This window comes from Gymnodraco acuticeps, unplaced genomic scaffold (genome assembly GCF_902827175.1).
Source record: "Gymnodraco acuticeps unplaced genomic scaffold, fGymAcu1.1, whole genome shotgun sequence".
Lineage (NCBI taxonomy): Eukaryota > Metazoa > Chordata > Actinopteri > Perciformes > Bathydraconidae > Gymnodraco > Gymnodraco acuticeps.
The window spans coordinates 404163-412576 of record NW_022992231.1 but is presented as its reverse complement, the minus strand read 5'-3'; the positions used below and the strand labels follow the sequence as shown (position 1 = coordinate 412576).

Below are 8414 nucleotides of genomic sequence, written 5' to 3'. Positions count from 1 at the left end.
ATAATTCCCATCACTACTGTCTGTTGACCAGAGGTTGATACATAGGAGGTGAACCAAGTTGTGATCAGATCTGCCAACATGACATTAACTCTGGGTCAGTGTCCTTAGATAACAGTTGAAAGAGCACCTGATAAAACGTCCTCATCGAACCCTGAGTTTCATGTTTTAGACTAATTTCTCATTCCTTCTATCACTGAAGCTGCTCTTTAGTCAATATTGAGGTTTTGTTGTAGAGTTTTGATTATCTGTAGTCCTTTTGTGTCTTTAGTTGGTGGTTTTGCATCTCTTTGTTGTCATCTTATTTTTGTGTTAGTGGTTTTTTGGCCATTTTGTGTGTTTGTTTTGGGGAATTTCGTGACTCTTTGTTAACATCTGTTTTTGTTTCTGCATCTTTTTGTAGTCGTTTAGCTTCTCATTGTAGTCCTTATGGCCAGCCAGTTGCATGTTTGTCCCGTGAAGCCCCATTTTGCAATACCTGGACTATTTGCCTATTGATCCGTTTGTCCTCACTGATACAATATAATCTTGCCCACATTTTTTTATCTCAGGCTCAAATTCAATACATAACAAGGCGGAGGGTTCAGGGAGTCACTACATAAAAGCCCCAATTTTCAGATGTTCTGCAGCTGCACCTGAGAAAGCTACACAGTAAGTACACACCTTCCTTATATCTTTATATAACCTTTTTGTATGCATGAAAACACTGTGATTTAAGATTGAATGTTGTATGGATGAGTTGAAGAGTAAATTGTAAAATGTCGTTTGCTCAGACAAAATGAGACTTTCCGTCGTCCTGTTCCTCGTTGCCAGCTCTGCTGTGTTGGCAGGTAATTATATACCCTGTCCTCCTGTCTTTATGTTCATATCTGTGCATGTATACAAGTATATATTAAATGGCTTAAAGTTCACTTAGTTAAGACTTATTTTATTCAATTTCAGCCAATTTACCATTATTTATTTTGAGTCCTATTCATAGCCTTACAGCTCGTACCCTTATATTTCAAATAAACTGTACATTACAGTATTTGTCATTATTTTTGTATATTTTTTTTTCCTTGACATTTTTTTTAAATATACTTATTTTCCTTAGTTTATGAAAACTGACTTGCCAAAAAACCTGGATTCTGTATAAACTGCACAGCTATTCTATATTATTTTAAGATATACTGTAAATATTTTTTCGTGGTAATTTGTATATTATTTGTATTTTTTAAATTTTTTAATTATCTCTTATTTTTCCATTTTAATTACTCCTACTGTGTTTTTCCATGCACCATTTTACGCCAAATCAAATTCCTTGTAAGTGATAACCTGATTTATGTTATCCAAAGCATCTTTTTAAGTAACTGTCCCTCAGGGAGTGTGTTTTTAAAGACCTTGGTGTTCCCTGATGAGTCGAACAACAATTATGTGGAGATGGTCCCCCAGAAGCCCCTGAACCTCGGGAGCCCTGTGCATGCGAGTGGCCACAGAGCTGCCCAATATGGAGCGCGAGATCATCCTGTTTGCATACCGGACTCAAGACGTTGACGAGCTGAATGTGTGGCAAGAGCTGGACGGCAGGTACACACAACAACATGCTTACATTGACTCTAACATAAGAACATATTCAGTGATCATTGTTTTAGATTGTTGTTTTACATTTCACCATTTGCATGCCAAAATATCCCTCATATTCAAACTGATTCTAGTAACTTCTCTTCTTCTATCACTAACATTACCAGAAGTCCTTGTTTTGAAAGTCACAAGGTTTTGCACTCAAGTCCTAAAATTTGAGTCTTAAGTCCCAAACTAGGGTGGCCGATAGATGCAAACTCGCTCAAAACATTTCCATTAGGAGAAACGCACTGCAGCTTCAGAAACGATGCAAATATAAAAACACAAATGACCAACTTCACAATACATGTGCAGCGTTTACTAAAATATGCATAAACTAAATGCTGCAAATACAAAACCCTGCAATAAAGATGAAAACACAACGGAAACAGGGACAATAGGCGCTTTCACACTGGAGTACTTTTCCCAGGAATAGTTCCGATAGTTCATGGGATTTTGCGTTCAAACCAAAAAGATCTGGAACTAGAACCTTTTTTGCGAACCTTTTCACCCCTTTTTAGTCCTTGCTAGAGAGCAGGGACTTTCCTGGGGAGAAAAAGGTTCCAATTTCTGATTGGCTGGGCGAATTGCAAACCACGGCCCGTAAAACTCTGAAAGGTTTTTGTGAAGCCGCCATTTTATTTGCTCGCATTAGCATTATTAGCATTAGCATTAGTTACGGCATTTCCTGTTTCTGCCGGAGAGAGGGGACTTCGTCCCAAAGCTTGCCGCAGTATTTACTCCCTCCATCTGACAGGAGGGAGCCTCGTTGAGCTGCGAGTGTCACTCCACAGAGTTCACTCTGTCACGGAGGGGTAGTGTGTAGGGTGTAGGGCGTGGTTTGGGATTGGGCCTTAGTTCCCAGTACTTAGTTCATCGGAACTAAAGAGCAGATCGCGTTCACACCGGAATAAGTCCCTGAGGGAGGATTAGGCAAATGAAGCAAGCCCCCAGGAAGTGCGCCGGACTCTGATGAAAATATTCGTTGTGTCCAAACGGCAGTACTACAATTTCCGTATCAGTCCGTGACGTCAATGGACCCAGAAATACTTTTTCCCATAGACTAACATTGGGAAAGAGATGTCTGTAAATCAGCGGATACTTTTTTTTAAAAACTAAATAAACTACCCAGTATGAAATATTTTATAGCCCTTATTAGAATCATTAGGTTCTTAAAGTTGTAAAATGCACTAAAAGCTGAATCTAGATTTATTTTCTGTCTCCATTCATTCTACTGAGCCGAGAGTGGGAGCTCGGGGGGCGGGGCTTAAGGGGCGCATGCTCTGTGAGCTCACATACGGGTTCTTCTGCTCTGACAGGCATGATGGGTAATCTGTGACGTTTCGCTCTCTCAAAAGTTGGGCCATTTTGTCGTCATGCGCCAATGAGCAGCTCTCATAGGAAAGAACGAGACCCCGCCTCCGACGCTGCCGCTGACGTCACTTCTTCTTCTTCTGCTTTGGGTTTACTGGCAGGCTGCAAACAACTTCACGGTGTATGTAGTCCGGGCCTGTGTACTACACAGTATTTCAAGTATCTAAATCTAGTCCACATTGACAAACTACCATACTATAATGCTCTTACATGTATAAAAACAGGATCATATAATAACCATAATAATAAAATACTGTGAAAAAATCTATTCTGCATAACGAGTACATTTACTTTTGAGACTTGAAGTACATCTAGGTGATAATTAACCAATCGTGAAAGTACAAAGGGGTCTTAAACCAAGAAACGAAACCTCATTGGCTGGTGTCTATTTCTGACAACGTGATTCGTTCAGATGCGTCACGTGGTGTGCTAAAACACTTCCTGGTTAGCTTTCCGCTAGAAATTGAAATCTCAAAATGGCAAAAGAACAGCGAAAAAAACGTTCACAGAGAAGACGACAACAATTGTCACTTGCACGAAGCAAGGTTATACAAAAAACAAATGACCCCGAACATGAAATACCTTCACGGAGTGCGTCGATGCGCAAGCTGTCATCCAAAGAACAGGAGGGTTTAGTATAGCGCCTCACTGCAATCTTTAAAGGTCGTTTTCTCAAAATGAGTTTTTTCTCCTACTCTGAGTTTGAAATGTCAACTTCAGTAGTTTTTTTTTTTTCATGTTAATCCTTTTCTACGTTTACTTGAGTAACATTTTGAAATCAGGACGTTTACTTGTAATGGAGTATTTTGAGACCATGGTATTTGTACTTTTACTTAAATAAAGGATCTGAGTACTTATTTCAACACTGACCAGTCCCCAGTTTGGAGTAACATAAACCCTTTGAACTCTGATTAATTGTATATCTGTGTGTTTAGATACTCCTTCTACCTGAGTGGAGATGGTGTTATGTTCAAGGCCCCAAAGCTTGGGCCCACTGAGACCCACATGTGTGTCACCTGGGATTCCAGTTCAGGAGCGGCTGCCATCTTCATGGATGGGAGGAAAAGCGTGACCAAAATGTACAGGAAGGGTCACAGGATGCGCTCCGGAGGCAAGGTTATCATCGGGCAAGATCCGGATGACTACCTGGGGAGTTTTGATGCCAAACAGAGTTTTGTTGGGTCGATCAGTGATGTTAATATGTGGGACTCTGTCCTCTCAGACAGCACCATCCAAGACATGAATTCAGGGAAGAGAGTACCAAGAGGAAATGTCTTTGACTGGGAATCGGTTGAGCTTACAGTTAATGGAGGGGCGGAGGTTGTTAATAGTGAGCATTAGCTAAAATGCTCACACAATATCAACTAATGCAATGTAACTTTACACACCCACATTAACTGTATGATATATTTGTTGATGAAAAAGCAGGTCTGTGATAAAGATGTACACAAATTGTTTTACCTTAAATGAAAGGTATATAATTTGTAACATTCTGCATTAAAATGTCCAAAAAAAAGGCTTATGTTAAATTTGTTATGACTTGTGCACTTGCATTTTGCCAAAAGTTAGAAATCTTCATTGTAAGTGAGAAAACGACCATTTTTATTAGGATGCCTCATTTAACTGTCATTTTAGTCAGGATTTTAGTCATGCAGGTGTGATGTTTGAATCTGCAGTTATCAGATCAGCAAGGTGAGCGTTCCAGTGCCCTAATAAATCTTATTTAGACCTATAAGTGTTGTTTTAGCGCCTTCTTGTGTACTTTGAAGATATATTTCACAAAGGGAGAGCATTTGTGTGTAGAAATTGCATTCAGTCATAATCCAAAATACTTATTGGGCTTATTTACTAATAACTTGTACAATTAATCCTATACATGTGTTTGTACAATTATGTGACCTTTGCATTATTGATTGAAGTTGCAGTTAATTGCAGAAGTTGCAGTTAGTTGACATCAATCTATTTAATATCTACAATTATATGCTTCGGTATCTGCAGTTAAAGATGTATGCGAAAAAGAAGTAAAGTCGGGTCGAAACGGGTAAGGCACGGACGGGAATCGAACCCGCGATCTTCGGTTTACGAGACCGACATCTTTCAATAGATCAGCTGGCGGCCAACTGCCGACGTGCAACATTTGCACGGTATTTAAACAAATAAACAAACAAGATCCATTGGTCATACGGATGTGTGCGGTCAAAAACTTTTTCCAACTTCCTCTAGACTTCCTACTGTGTCATGCTGGCAGCGTCATTTATACCTGAGCACGCCCCTACTATTGCTTTGTATAAATAATAACAAAACATAAACTAGAGCTGATGACACGTTACAAAAACAGTATAATAATAATAATTCATAGTTATTCAGCTCATTTAAGTTAAATTAAAGAATATTCAATTGGCTCACAAAACCATAATTCATTACCATAAAATAATGTGCCTAAATGGCTCTTACAATTGGCTCTTGCATTGATGAGTCAGTCACTTCTTCAGGTCTGTCACTTGGATTCAGTCGGTGCCCAGGTACCATAACAGCAAAATCGCAGATGAGCTGCTCGGTAACATGTTTGTTGTTGGGCAAGCTGGGATTTTCTTGTCTGAATGGCAAGTCTATAGGCAGTATGTCCATCTGACATCTTCACTTCCACTTCTGGTTCGTTCTCCACTTTCTCGGCCACAGGTTTGGCTTCTTCCTGAGGCACTGCGTCGGATTTGTGTAACTCGACATCTGCTGTGAAGTCAGGCATGCTGTGAAAAAATATATGGGACACAGAAGGAGAGAGCATACCGATTCCACTTAATGTAATGGCAATTTCCTGTTCCTATGTCCTATATATTTTTGCCATTACTTCACAGAAGGGCTGAAGAGTGATCCAGACGCACACATCTGTATGACCAATGTAGGCCTATCTTGTTTGTTTATTTGTTTAAATACCGTGCAAATGTTGCACGTCGGCAGTTGGCCGCCAGCTGATCTATTGAACCTCTCAATAAAGCACCTGAATGGAACGAGCAAGGTATCTGATTTTTTTAATATACGCGAGTCAATACTCGAGCTCGCCTCCTAGACTAATGGCGCGTTTCCACTGCAGGCCTCGGTCGGCCTCGCTCGGTTTGGTTAGCCCTTATTAGGCCCGGCTCACTTTAATGCTGCGCTTCCATTACAGTTTAGGAACTGGAGTAGTTACTATAGTAACGCAGTGTAGGCGGAGCCGTGACGTCATCTTCAGTGAGAGCCCCAGAAAAACAACACAGCCGTTAGCTCTTAGCACTCAGAGCTCACAGCTCCTCATATCTGTTCAGAAACTTGACAAAAGTTAAACAAGTACAAACCACAGACTGCCTGTGTCATGGCGAATACAGTCGCTGGGTTATTTATTTTCTTCGGACTCCTGCCCGGCTCTCGGCCCCAGGGACACGAGGCCCCGTCCGCGGCTCGTAAGCCTGGACGGGCCAATCGTCCTCCTCGGCCGCAGCAGCAAGAGCGTCCGCTCTCCGCTTCCTGTCGCCCGAGGGGAGACGGGCGCAGTGTGTGCATGCTACCTGCTGGTTTAGAGCCGCGTACGCGTGCTCCGACCCCAGGCAGGATTCGCATACTGCTTTTATCTCTGCTGGTCATAATTCATTATGAACCCAGAGCTACATGAGGGACAATCACGGACACAGTTGTTGTTCATGATGATTCTCAATTGCTGTGCTTCAGTAACTGTGCTGGTTTGCTGAAGAAAAGAGGGAGCAGATTGCCGGGGGTGGGGCCCACCTTGCGGGTGGGCGTGGACTACAAGTTTTCAGTGCTGCACGGGGGGCCCAGGGGGATTACTCAATAGCGATAGCCTTAGAGGGCGAAGCCATATAGCTACGAAATAGAACGACCAGGGTCGTAACAGTGTCCTTAAGGTGATCCAGACAGGCTGGACTAGAGGAGGAGAGACAGATCGGGACTCCTAACAGCAGATAACTTCAGCACGGATTCCAAGGTACACCTTTTTCATACTTTACAAATAATGCATCAAGTAATGACTCTAATACACTGATATACATGCCATTAAACATAACTAAATACTAGATCATTTACATTTGACCAAGCAACATAACTTTTTTGTTCAACTTTCACATTTCAATGTATTTAAGGCAAATATGATTGAACATAGTGAGAACTGCGACCCTTTGTCTCTGCATATTGACTGTAAAAACATGTTAAAAGTTTTGATAACAGTTACATATTATTTTAATAATCCATTTATTTCAATGTTGATTAATTTAGAACGGTTTATTCATAACCTGATTATCTTTGTAGTACACTGTTGGATTTAAAAAACACATTTAAATAAGAAAATCATTATATCTATAGCCCCTGAACAAACAAAGACAAAGACACCTCTTTCTTAAATAACAAACTTGCTCTGCAATAATATGTTTTTTGATATTTCTGTTAGGAAAGGACACGCCTGAGAGACAGGACTGCTTCACCATTTTCTCTTTCTCTGAGGGTCTAGAACAGGGGTGGGGAACCTTTTTCCTCTCAAGGGCCATTTCAATATTTTCAACATCCTCCGAGGGCCGTACAAATTATTGACCTCTGCTTAAAAAAACTAAAATCACAGCCCACTCATTTCGCCTTTCTTTCATGCTGTGCAAAGAAAAAGCAACCTCTAAATCCAGATATCTCACCATGACTCGCGCATGCATGCACGTGCACGGTTGTGGCATGACCACCAAAACAGAAAGATATGGACACAAGATGTGTGCAAATGTATTTAGACTCCTATCCATGTGAACATGATTTAAGTTGGGGGGACCTAACCTCTTCTAGGGGGGTCCGGGGGTCATGCTCCCCCGGGAAGATTTTTTTTTAAATGTTGAAGTTCAAAGCATCAATCTGGTGCACTTTGAGAGCAACATTAAGAGAGCTATGGATACATCTCTCAACACCCATATGAAACAGAACTGGAAGCAGATTTTCTTTTTCTTTATGGATATTTTACAAATCACTCCCCTTTCAAACTGTATTCTTGTTTATTAATAATAACTTTTTTTACTGTCATATAGTATTTTATACCTGTTTACTTTATTCTCTTATTTTTTTATAACTATAATGATCATATAAAGATGTGCCTTTACCTCACTGGTTGTAGAAAAAGCTTCTTATATTCGTTAGCATAGCTAGCTAACCAGATGCTAATAACAACAAAGTTATTGACTGTATGATCAGTATGACAGATGAACAGATCGCCACTGGGCTTTCAACTAAAGACACAGACACGCAGAAACTGCGGCATGTGTACGGCTCCTTATGGGTACTGCAATTTTTGGAAGTGCCGGAACGGAGCTGCGTTCTGGTGCTCACTGCTCCCCGTCAGAACCATGGATGTATAATAAGGGTCAGAACCTTATTATACATCCATGGTCAGAACTGCACCTCTGTCAGACGAGACATATACCACG

General features: G+C 40.8%; 1 pseudogene; it reads left to right on the top strand.

Moving 5' to 3' along the window:
- Positions 1-392: 392 nt before the first annotated feature.
- On the top strand, positions 393-4705 carry LOC117539805 (annotated as a pseudogene).
- The last annotated feature ends 3709 nt before the right edge of the window (positions 4706-8414 follow it).